This window comes from Lygodium microphyllum, chromosome 25, assembly GCF_053477565.2.
Source record: "Lygodium microphyllum isolate KBCC chromosome 25, Lygodium_microphyllum_v1.1.10, whole genome shotgun sequence".
Classification (NCBI taxonomy): Eukaryota; Viridiplantae; Streptophyta; class Polypodiopsida; order Schizaeales; family Lygodiaceae; genus Lygodium; species Lygodium microphyllum.
The window spans coordinates 36,692,397-36,703,098 of NC_141159.1; positions in this window are offsets into that span (position 1 = coordinate 36,692,397).

Sequence of the window (10,702 nt, forward strand, 5' to 3'; positions counted from 1 at the left end):
TTAGGCCTCATGTGTCGGCTTCCCAACAACTTTATGGTTGACTTCTATGCTTTCTTGGGCACTTCCAAATATGCAATTGTCTTCAAAGATGATGAATTAGCGATTAAAATCACTATTGATAATTTCAATGAGAAGACATTGTGAAAAAATCAAGCTTTAAAGCTTTGGCTATGGATTTCTGCACTAGGGTTCCCATAGGCACTTGATAATTCTATTGCAGCAACTCAATGCATGGACCATTCAGTGAGATATTTGATGAGAAGGTCGCCCATATAGTGAGCTTGAATTTCCCTATTCTTGCAAGTGAAATGGCAAACTGTGTAGGCAACTATAGCAGTTATTGATAAACATGGGATCTAAAGCATGACAGAAGCTGTGGAGGATTGAAGATGAATGTACAACTCATGATGACATAGACTTAAATAGACCAACTCTAACACAAGTGAATTAGGTTCCAAGATAGATTAGATTGGACTCATAAACACATTCTTGTGTAAGATGGACAATGACACTAACAGTGACTCAAACTGATAGTTCCATTACCTTGTAATGAGTGTCAACCAAGTACATGCCTTTATAGCTTTTTGGATAGTACCACTCTCCTCACTGTGCATATGAGATTCTGAACATCTCTTCATAGAGCATACATAGTTTGTTTATCTTCTAGCCTCTTTAGGGCATACATCTAATCTCTCTAGGCAAGCATCTTTTGCTATTGTCCACACATTCAAGCCAATGTAGACCTCAAATTGATGCACTCCTCACTCCAATCTATTTCTCCCATGCTCCAGCTCTAATACCAACTGAAAATAGATGATAGATTTGATATAGATGCACAATGGAAGGTGATTGAGATATGGATATGGAGGCTCAAGCTTTTTTCATTCTCATCTTCATCATTCTTCTCATTCTATCTTCACAACATCCACCTTTTTTAGTATCTTACAAAGTGATAGATACTTTGACCTTTAGAACACTTACACACAGTCTCTCACTTACACAATACAACAATAGGATAAAGGCTTCGGCTATGCCTTATTTCTCAATAGGGAGAATATGTTGAATATATTATCTTAGGAAAAATATCAACCACCCTAGCTAGTAGTTTCTAATTCTTCTAGTTCTTGACTAGTGTAAATGAGATCCTTTTGTCCTCCTTGTGGTTTGCACATGTTACATCTTATTGTCATTTATTAATTCATAAAAGATTCTCCTCAATGTTATCAAGGATTGAAATGCTGAGATGTCAAACTCAATACGAGCTAGCACTCATGTATCTTGATGATCGTATACGCATTCATATCACTAATGTGGTGGGTACCTGCATTGGCATATCATTCCACTAATACTTTAAACCTACTTGAGTTATGGCATATCTACCTAGTCATCTTTCTACTTAGTGTGCTCACACTACTGTGGTTGGTACCTGCACTCGCATACCGTTCTGTTGATACTTTAAAGCTAGACATTAGTTAGTCCACCTACCTAAGTTATGGGATATCTATCTAGTCATCTTTCTATTTAGTGTGCTCACACTATGGACTGCTTGTATATTATGTATGTTGTATACTCTCTTATTCTTGATGACCATATCTGCATTCATGTTAACCTCAGTTCAAGATGACGAAAAAATGAAGCAAAAAGCAGAAAAAGAATAGAAAAAGAGCAAGGGCACAAAGATGGCCCTTAAAAGACTGAGCGGAGGTGAAAGCCCAATTTTAAAGAGAAGGCACCTCAAAAAACTCAAAAAAATCTTGTAAAAGAGCACCAAGCTTTATTTTAAGTGTGTCGGGATCTCACCTGTGCAATTTTTAAATGTAGATGGGCAGTAGGAAGGAAGCTAGGAAGATAGGAGGACAATGGGAAAAAGGGCCTAGGCCACGGCCGGCCATGTAAAAAGGATGGGCGCCCATGGAATTTTAAGGCTTGTATATATAAAGTTCAAAAGTGAATGGAAGCTCATTCTTTGGTATGTGGCTAACAAGAGACCTTTCTTCTTCCTTTCTTCCTTTCTCTTGGCTTGTGTGTGTGCTTTTGAGAGGGAGTGTGAGAGTATGAGGGATTGAGTGTGTGGGAGTGAGGGATCAAGAGCGTGAAGCTCTTCACCATCTCCAATTCTCTTCTTATCCTCTCTTCTCCTTGCTCGCATAAGCACGGCCATAGTGGATGGAGCTTGATGGAGGAGGCTTGAGGGAGCTTGAGCTAGTGTCAAGGATTGTGGAGCAACCGTTGTGCGTGAAGGAGGAGGCAACTCATTTTGGCATTGAGGTAAGCTCACTACATTCGTAGGTTTGAAGGCGCATTGGCTATGTGAGAGGTTGCCATTAGAGCTCCTTGGAACGCTTGAAGCAATAAGCGGTTCATGGGTCCTAGTGGTTTAGGGAAAGCTCCCACATTTTGGTTTCATTGTTGGGACCATGGATTCAAGCTTGAGCACTTATGGGCCTCATATCGAGCGTCGAAGTAAGGGATTCATCCCCAAATCGGAGCTTGAGATAGGTAGGAAGTTGGGGCTTTTGATCTTCGATACACGTAAGTATTCTGGTTATTTTGGTTATTTAATTATTGGAAAAGAAGGAGAGATTCTTTCAGTCATTTACTTTTGATTATGATTGCATTTAGCATAGGATAGGATTACAAAATCGGTTTGGAGAAGCACTGTTCCTATAAAACAGGGCAAAACAGGCACAAATTGGGGTGGATGGAAAAAAGAGTGGTTGGAATTATTAATACCAACAAGGGAGTGACTGGGGATGGCAAAACCATGCTTGGAAAGGGGTTTAAGGGGCAGGGGACTATAGAGGAACTCATTTTGCACCATAACAATGAGAGAGAGAGAGAGAGAGAGAGTGTGTGTGTGTGTGTGTGTTTGTGTTTCCAACATTGATTCAATTCAACCTTGCTATTGGGGAGTTCTTCACATGATTTAGGTACATTAGAACCTAAACCATGTGCTTTCTGTTTGTGTGGATCGTTAGATTCAACGAGATAATCCCCGGCACAGCTGTATTCAAGTGCGGCTCGGCCTGTCCAAGTGGATTGGGTTTGGCTCAAGTCCCAAAATCAGACCATTCAGCCCTCGGTCCACTTGGACACTAAGCTCTTGACCAAACCACTCGGACAAGTTACAATTTGGCCCTCGGCCGAATCAGCCAATCGGCCATTGTACTCGCACGCCCTTCCCTCGGCCCTATCGAATCAAGCGTCAAGACTAAACTTGTCATTCGGCCATCGGCCAGCGGTGTCCTGTATTCGGCCCTCGGCCCACTTTTGTCACTTGGCCCACTTTTGTCACTCGGCCATTAGCCCGCTTTTATCACTCGACCCTCAGCCCATTCGGCCCTTGAACATATCTATTCGACCATCCAAGGTCACCACTCGGTCCCTTGTAACTTGGACGAGTTGGGCCGAGTCAAACTATCACACATCTTGTGGAAGTTTACACAAGACCTAGATAGATCTTAACAATGCTAACTTTTGTGAGCCACCCCATCGACGGAAACTCGATTCTGGCTCAAGGAATAGGCGATTTCACAAGACACAGGTACTTAGCAGATAGAGTAGGTTGTCGAGAGAGTCAGGGCCTTAACGATAGCTAGTGGAGACGTAGACGGACAATTGGATCCCAGTGTAGGACTAAGCGAATAGCAACAGAATACTTGGCTCTACCCAACCTCCTTGGGCTTATCAACAGCTTAGTGGAGCAAGAGAACCTAACCATGTCGGAGGAAAGCTTAGACTGCAAGGAGAACGAGAAATTTGACTTAGGAGCTTCTCCAGAAGCAATCCAGCAGTTAGTGAGTAGCTATGACTCTTACGCTCGGTGTGAGCACCGTGGTAGAGCAACAGAAGCCATTATAGCTGACCTAGAGAAGGAAAGAAAACTAGCCCAAAAAGCGCTACGAGGCATAATGGAATACAACCGAGATGAGCAGACTAGAAGCTTGAGGCAGAACCCGAAGATGAGAGAGATTCATCGAGTAGTGAACCTAGCGGGTAGAAATCAAACTAACCATGAGAGAGCACTAGAAGGAGATTTGACGCTAAGTGAGCTTCTCACAAAGCGATTACTAGACAACACAGCAACATAACAGAGCACTGCACCATTGGCCACGTCACTATTAGAGGGGTTGGGGGTGAACCAAGGCTCCAAGAGCCAACCTAAGATACCAGTGGTCGCGAAGCAAGTACCAGCCCCAAGATGACCCGTACGGCTTTATAGAGAAGTTCGAGCAGGTCTGCGGGGCCAATGGTTCACGGGCTTCACTCAATGCTCTCAAGCATTTGGGCTTTGCTTGGGAGACAAGTGTTGGACTTGGTACATGAGTCTAGATGCCGCGGAGCAAGTAAACTTCAATGGATTGAAAAACCTCTTCATTAAGAGATTTTCCAAGCCCGGATACTTGGATAGCCTGCTAGTATGCCTTATGAACGTCAAGCAAAAGAAAAAAGAGGACATTCATGACTATGTGACCCATGTAAGGAGTCTCTTTAAAAGAATCCCAACGGGTGAATGGCCAGAATGGCCGACCGAAAGAGCAATGTTGACAGTATTTATCAGTGGAATATGAAATGAAGAGCTATGGAAAGCCCTGGCAGGCAACTTGAGCTTGCAACGAGACACAGTAGCAAAGGGTGTTTGAAGAGGCCATTCGGGTCGACGATGAATTGAAGGAGAGGAGCTCTAGGAACTTGACCCAAGACGAGAACCACTCGAGAAGTTTGGAGAGAGATTCAGCATCCGGCGAGTGATAAGGAACAAGCACACAAGATAAGGGAAAGGTTGCAGACACCAACCAAGAATTGGCTGACATGAAAATGGAAATGGCCAAGATGCAAGAAATGCTAAGACCACCAACACGACCACATGTCCAATGCATGTATTGTGGCGGGAACCACTTGCCGGACCCCAGGTCTCGGTCTTGTGCTAGCTATGGTAGGTATGGTCACGATAGTGCGCATTGTAGATTTCCTAGAAGACTTTCGTACTCACAACCGTACAGTCAGCCGTACCTAGCAAGCAAGCTACAACAATTCTTCAGAAGGGGAGCACCATTGGCCCTTTCCGTGCCAAATGATGCTAAGTCGGCTATCCCAAGAATGGATATAAATCCTATTAGCATGCCCAGACCAACGGGTCCCTATGTGACACATCCGCCAAGTGATGCTTCAATCCACTATGTGAAATAGCCAAACGAGGAAGAGCCTTACCTATATCCTTACATCTCGCACGACGATGAGGGCAATGCAGTCCTTATGGACTATCAACTAGTACCGGTGATGGCACTGGGTAGGGGACGAGGTAGAGGTCTAGGAGGGCAGACCCAGGAACCAATCATGTGTTGGACTTGCGGCCACCCAGGACACATCTCATCATGCTGTCCCAAAAGAGAGCAACAAAACAGAGACTAGGCTGACCTTAGGTGTCCTGAGTGTAGAATTACTCATCTCTTCATTGACTGTCCAAAGTGAAAAACACCCTCAAACTTAGCTAATGTGCCATCCATCCCATTGGTATTGTTTGATGTCGAGAATTTGGACGGTGAAGCTACACCTATACCATTGCATTTCATGACCCGTGCACAAATGACCTAGGTCGGCATGTCACTACTGGGCCCTAGCAATCTTTACGCAGCCTCAATAGGGAAGAAGAGCCATAGGTGGGGGAAAAAGAGAACCGAAGCTAAGATCACGCTGAAAACTGAGAGCACCACAACGCTACCTACTGCAAAGAAAGTCATTGATGCTGAAGCAGAGACATCAGCCCCAAAGACTGCTGAAAAGGGAAGCGCTAAGGTAGGGGAGTACCCCGACCAGAAAGTGCCAACTAGAGACCATTGAGAAGGTGAAGGAGTGGGTAAAGGAGGCTCAAGAACACCTGAAAGATGTGAAGCCCATCTTGGAGGACGAGATTGAGGATCTCACTAGCATCATCATGCCACTCTCACCCCCTCTGCCAAAACTGAGGGATGCGGCGGTGCCACAAGAAGTACCTCTTAGGCAAGGCCTTGACTCTACAAGCTAGCAACCCATCCACGGGTGCTGGCCAAGACAATTCGGAAAAGCGGGGGCAACCAACGACCTCCTTACCACTCTAGTGACCACCCCGGTGATGGTAAACCTGGGATATCTGCTTAGGCAACAACCAAGTCTATGGCAAGACTTGAGGTAGTGGGTTGAAAGGTCACAAGAGCAAGCTACTGTAGACCTACAAGAACATGATGCAGAGACGCAAATACCGAGTTTGATGTTACACTTTGTGCCCAAATCCTTACACATTAATGCTATCTGGGAAGGCACCAAGAAACATGCAGTCTTGCCAGTCTGAGCCCTAGGCAACATAACAAGGAAGGGGATTGTAGACATAGGGGCAGGAGTCATTGTACTGAGTCATGCAATGCTACTACCTTGGGGCAACCCACCTCTCAAGACCACTAGGTTCAACATCACATTAGCTAACGGAATGAAAGTGAAGCTATTTTGGGTGCTAAAAATTTAGCCGATAATAATTGCTAGAATCCAATTCTCGGTTGACTTTATAGTCATGAAGAAAGTGGACTACGATGTTCTATTGGGTCGACCTTGGATGCACAATGCTAGAGTGATAGAAGATTGGGGGAATGGTCTCATCTTCCTAGGCAATAGAACAGCGGTTGTGAGGGTAGAAATGGACTCCTAGGAAACTACACCAGTTGACCTTGACACCATCTCCACGGTGCTCAAGGGTGGTACCCAGCTTAGGAAATCCTATGGGCCCCCTAACTAAGTATATCCCATGTCTTGAAGATGAGCGAGACTAGATGCATGTCCTTGCTATCATCAACCTGCCGTTCTCTGATGGCGAGGAGTATGAAACGGGCCCTTAAGATGATTGGTGAACCCAAGAGTGCACCCTCAGTGCCAATCTCCATGATGGCAAGAAACCTTCGCAAAAGGCCCAACATTGTCACCTTTTAATTGCCGACCAACTAGAGGGAGCTCGAGGGGGTTGTAGAGTATTTGACTGACAAGCTAACATGCAATCCAACAGCAAACTTCAAGCCACTCCATATCTCTTGAATGAACCAAGGTGGCGATGGGCTAGGGTACATGACCTAAACCTCATGTGCAATATGGTCCTGATTCCCGAACAACCGCACGAAAAACCAAGACCTAGGAGACGATGAGCAGTCAGATGAAGATACTTCTGATGACAAATGCAAGGACTGCTACTGCTTTAGTAACGAAGGTGAGGACAAGGTAGATACCATAGAATATGACACTAAATGACGAGTGATAGAACATATATGGGAAGACTCTAGGTCGAAGAGAAAGAACACCTTCAGGATAGAGCAAGGAATCATTTACGTGGATTGTGACCGTGTGTGGTTGGAACGTGTAAGAGCCATAGATCTGGAACAAGTAGACCTAAACCCAACCAGGTAACACACCAGTGCTTAAAACACAGTCACCTTCTAAGTTGTGACCACCGAGGGAGACTACCTCATCTAGCAAAGGCGGAGAATTCGATTCCGAGTCGGAGGTTAGCTCAGACAACGACCCAAAAATATCGAGGCATCCCAAGACTAGGCATACCAAGGGGGACCTACCCATCCACCTAAGGTGCAGATGCTTGAAAGAAGAAATGGCAGACGGGTCTAAGGATGCAAGAGCAGAAATATAGCGAAAAGCACATGATCTCCCTAAAAGGTTTATGAGATTCAGAAAGGGTGATAGGGTAGTGATCTTGCTGGGCACTAAACGTTAAGGGCAAACAAGTGAACCCATTGAAGGGCCCACCAAGGTCAAGGAGGTAAACCTAGCCTCGAATGGGGAGACACCTCAACTAGTCTTCATTGTCGATGACTTGACAGATAAGGAAGAGACATGTCTCGTTGCCCTCTTACGAGAGTATGTAGACGTATTCACTTGGTCCTTAGAAGAACTCAAGGGGGTAGATCCAAGTGTAGTAACTCACAACATACCCCTAAGACCACATGCAATGCTGACCAAGCAGCGATATTACCCCATGAATCCAAAGCACGCTCATGAAGTCAAAGAAGAGATCGACAAACTGATGAGAGTGGGGTTCATCTACAAATTTGAGCACACAGATTGGGTATCACCTATAGTCATTGTAATGAATAAGAATGGTAAAATTAGGATATGCCTCAATTACAAGAAGGTGAATGCTGCAAGGAAGAGGGACAACTAACCATTTCCATACACCGAGCACATGCTCGAGAGAGTGGCGGGCAAGGAGGCCTACAATTTTCTAAATGGCTTCTTTGGATACAATCAAGTGCAGGTGGATCTGACGATAGGCATAAGATTGCATTCGCTATTGAGTGGGGGGTCTTCACCTACATAGTCATGCCCTTCGGGTTGACAAGTGCTCGAGCCACCTTTCAATGCCTTATGTGCACTATATTTAAAGACATGCTCAAGAAAGGGTTGGAGGTCTTCATCGATGACTTGTGTGCCCACTTGACCTGGAAAGAACATTTAGATAGCCTCCAAGTGGTCTTTGAATGGTGTTGCCTATATCGCCTCTCCCTGAACCCTTTAAAGTGCCAGTTCTAGGTAAAGCACAGATGTATCCTAGGGCACGTGGTGTTGAAGAACATTATCGCCATGGACTTTTTGAAAGTTAAGGTCATTATTGATCTTCCACCCCCAACCAACTATAAGGGAGTGCAATGCTTCTTAGGTCATACGGGGTATTATCTAGGGTTTGTGCTGAATTATACATTGTTTGCTAGACCTTTGTACAAGCTATTGATTGTATTTGAATGGACTAAAGAGTGCCAACACACGTCTGAGAAGCTAAAAAGAGCCTTGACCAAAGCACCGATTCTGCGAGCCCCGAATTGGACCATTACCTTCCACATGCATATTGATGCTTCTAAATTCGTTGTGGGGGCAGTGTTGTGCCAACCGGGCGAACATAATCTCGACTATCCAATATGCTTTGCCACTAGATAACTCATCGATACTGAGGTGAATTATTCAACAACAGAAAGAGAAGGTTTGGCCATGGTGTTTTGCCGTGAGGAAATTTCGGCATTATTTGTTGGCCACTCCTTTCGCCTTCTTTGTGGATCATCAAGCCTTGCTATATTTAGTAAATAAACCTTGTGCCACAGGCCACATAGCTCAATGGCTCCTTTTATTTCTAGAATTTGACTTCTCTGTGGTTGTATGAAAAGGGAAACAACACTACATGGCCGACCACATGTTGTGCATCCCCACGGGAGAGGCCATTGGACAAGGCATCATAGATGATTTGCTAGACACGCACTTGTTTAGCCTATCGAGAGAGAGAGAGTTATTTTGAGCTGACTTGATGGCAGGCGACATAGTCCAAGTGCTTAAGAATGGACTACCTGAACAACCAATGGAGAAATCCTAACTTGGACGGCTCATCCTTAAGATCCAACCCTATCAATTGATAGGGGGTCAGCTGTATAGGCTAGGGCAACATGGCTTGTTATGCAGATATTTATGCAAATACGAGATGTAAGAAGTGCTCTCAAAAGCACATAGTGGAATAGTGAGAGGACACTTTAGTAGAGAGACAATAGCCTGCAAGGTGTTGCAAGCTCAACTATGGTGGCCCACACTCTTTCGCGATGTGGCACTATTTGTTAAGCATTGTGACGAGTGTCAATGAACAAAGGTCTCGATTTGCAAGGATCAGATGGAGCTAATACCCTAGTGATTGCATGACAACCCTTTGAGAAATGGGGAGTTGACTTCAGAGGACCCATTAGTCATGCGGCACAATACTCTCGAGCCAAGTATATCATTCTAGCCACTCAATATCTAATGAAATGGGCAAAAGCACAGGAATCACGAAAGAATGATGTAAGAACGACTCATAAATTCCTATGGAAGAGTAGGTAATCTCACAATTCGGCTACCCCATCGTATTGGTTAGTGACTAAGGCACACACTTCATTAATGAAGTGATCGCACATCTTCTAGCCACCTTTCTGATTATCCATCGAAAATCCTCACCATACTACCCTTAGGCGAACGGCCAGGTGGAATCCACCAATAAAATTCTAGTCAATGTCTTGACCAAGGTGGTCTCTACATCACGCAGCAACTGGGATAATAAGCTGATGGCAGCATTGTGGGCTTACTACATAGCCTACAAAACGGCAGTAGGCCAATCACCTTTTAGGTTGACCTATGGAATGGAATAAATTCTACGTGTAGAGTTCTTCGTTCCTAGCCTAAGAATCGCACTTCATGAAAGATGAAAAGGAAAGGAAGCATGGACACAACGTGTAGTTGTGATGCCAGGAGGCATATTCCACGGTGGATTCCGTGAGGTTTTACGGTGGATTCCGTAAACTTAGATGACCGGGGCTCATACGCAAAGAGGATTCTTTGTGCGAGAAGTTGATGGGGACGCCTGTCCTTTTCGGGCGTTTCATTAATTTAGTGTGTACATGGGTGATTCCATAGCGGGTGATTCCGCAAAATGCATATTAAATTAATAAACGTTTATGAGTTTAGAGTGCGCACTCGTAATAAATTAAGGTTAGGATTTATTTCTAACCAGTTGATTTATTTATGTAGCTGAAGACTGCTAGGTATTCACTTTTGTCGGTTTAATTGTGTTATTTTACTAACGATTGTGAATGCTTCAGTTGATGTGTAGAGATAGCAGCAGTGGCAGAGGAAAGCATTGGAGTCTAGCGGGTTTCCGACC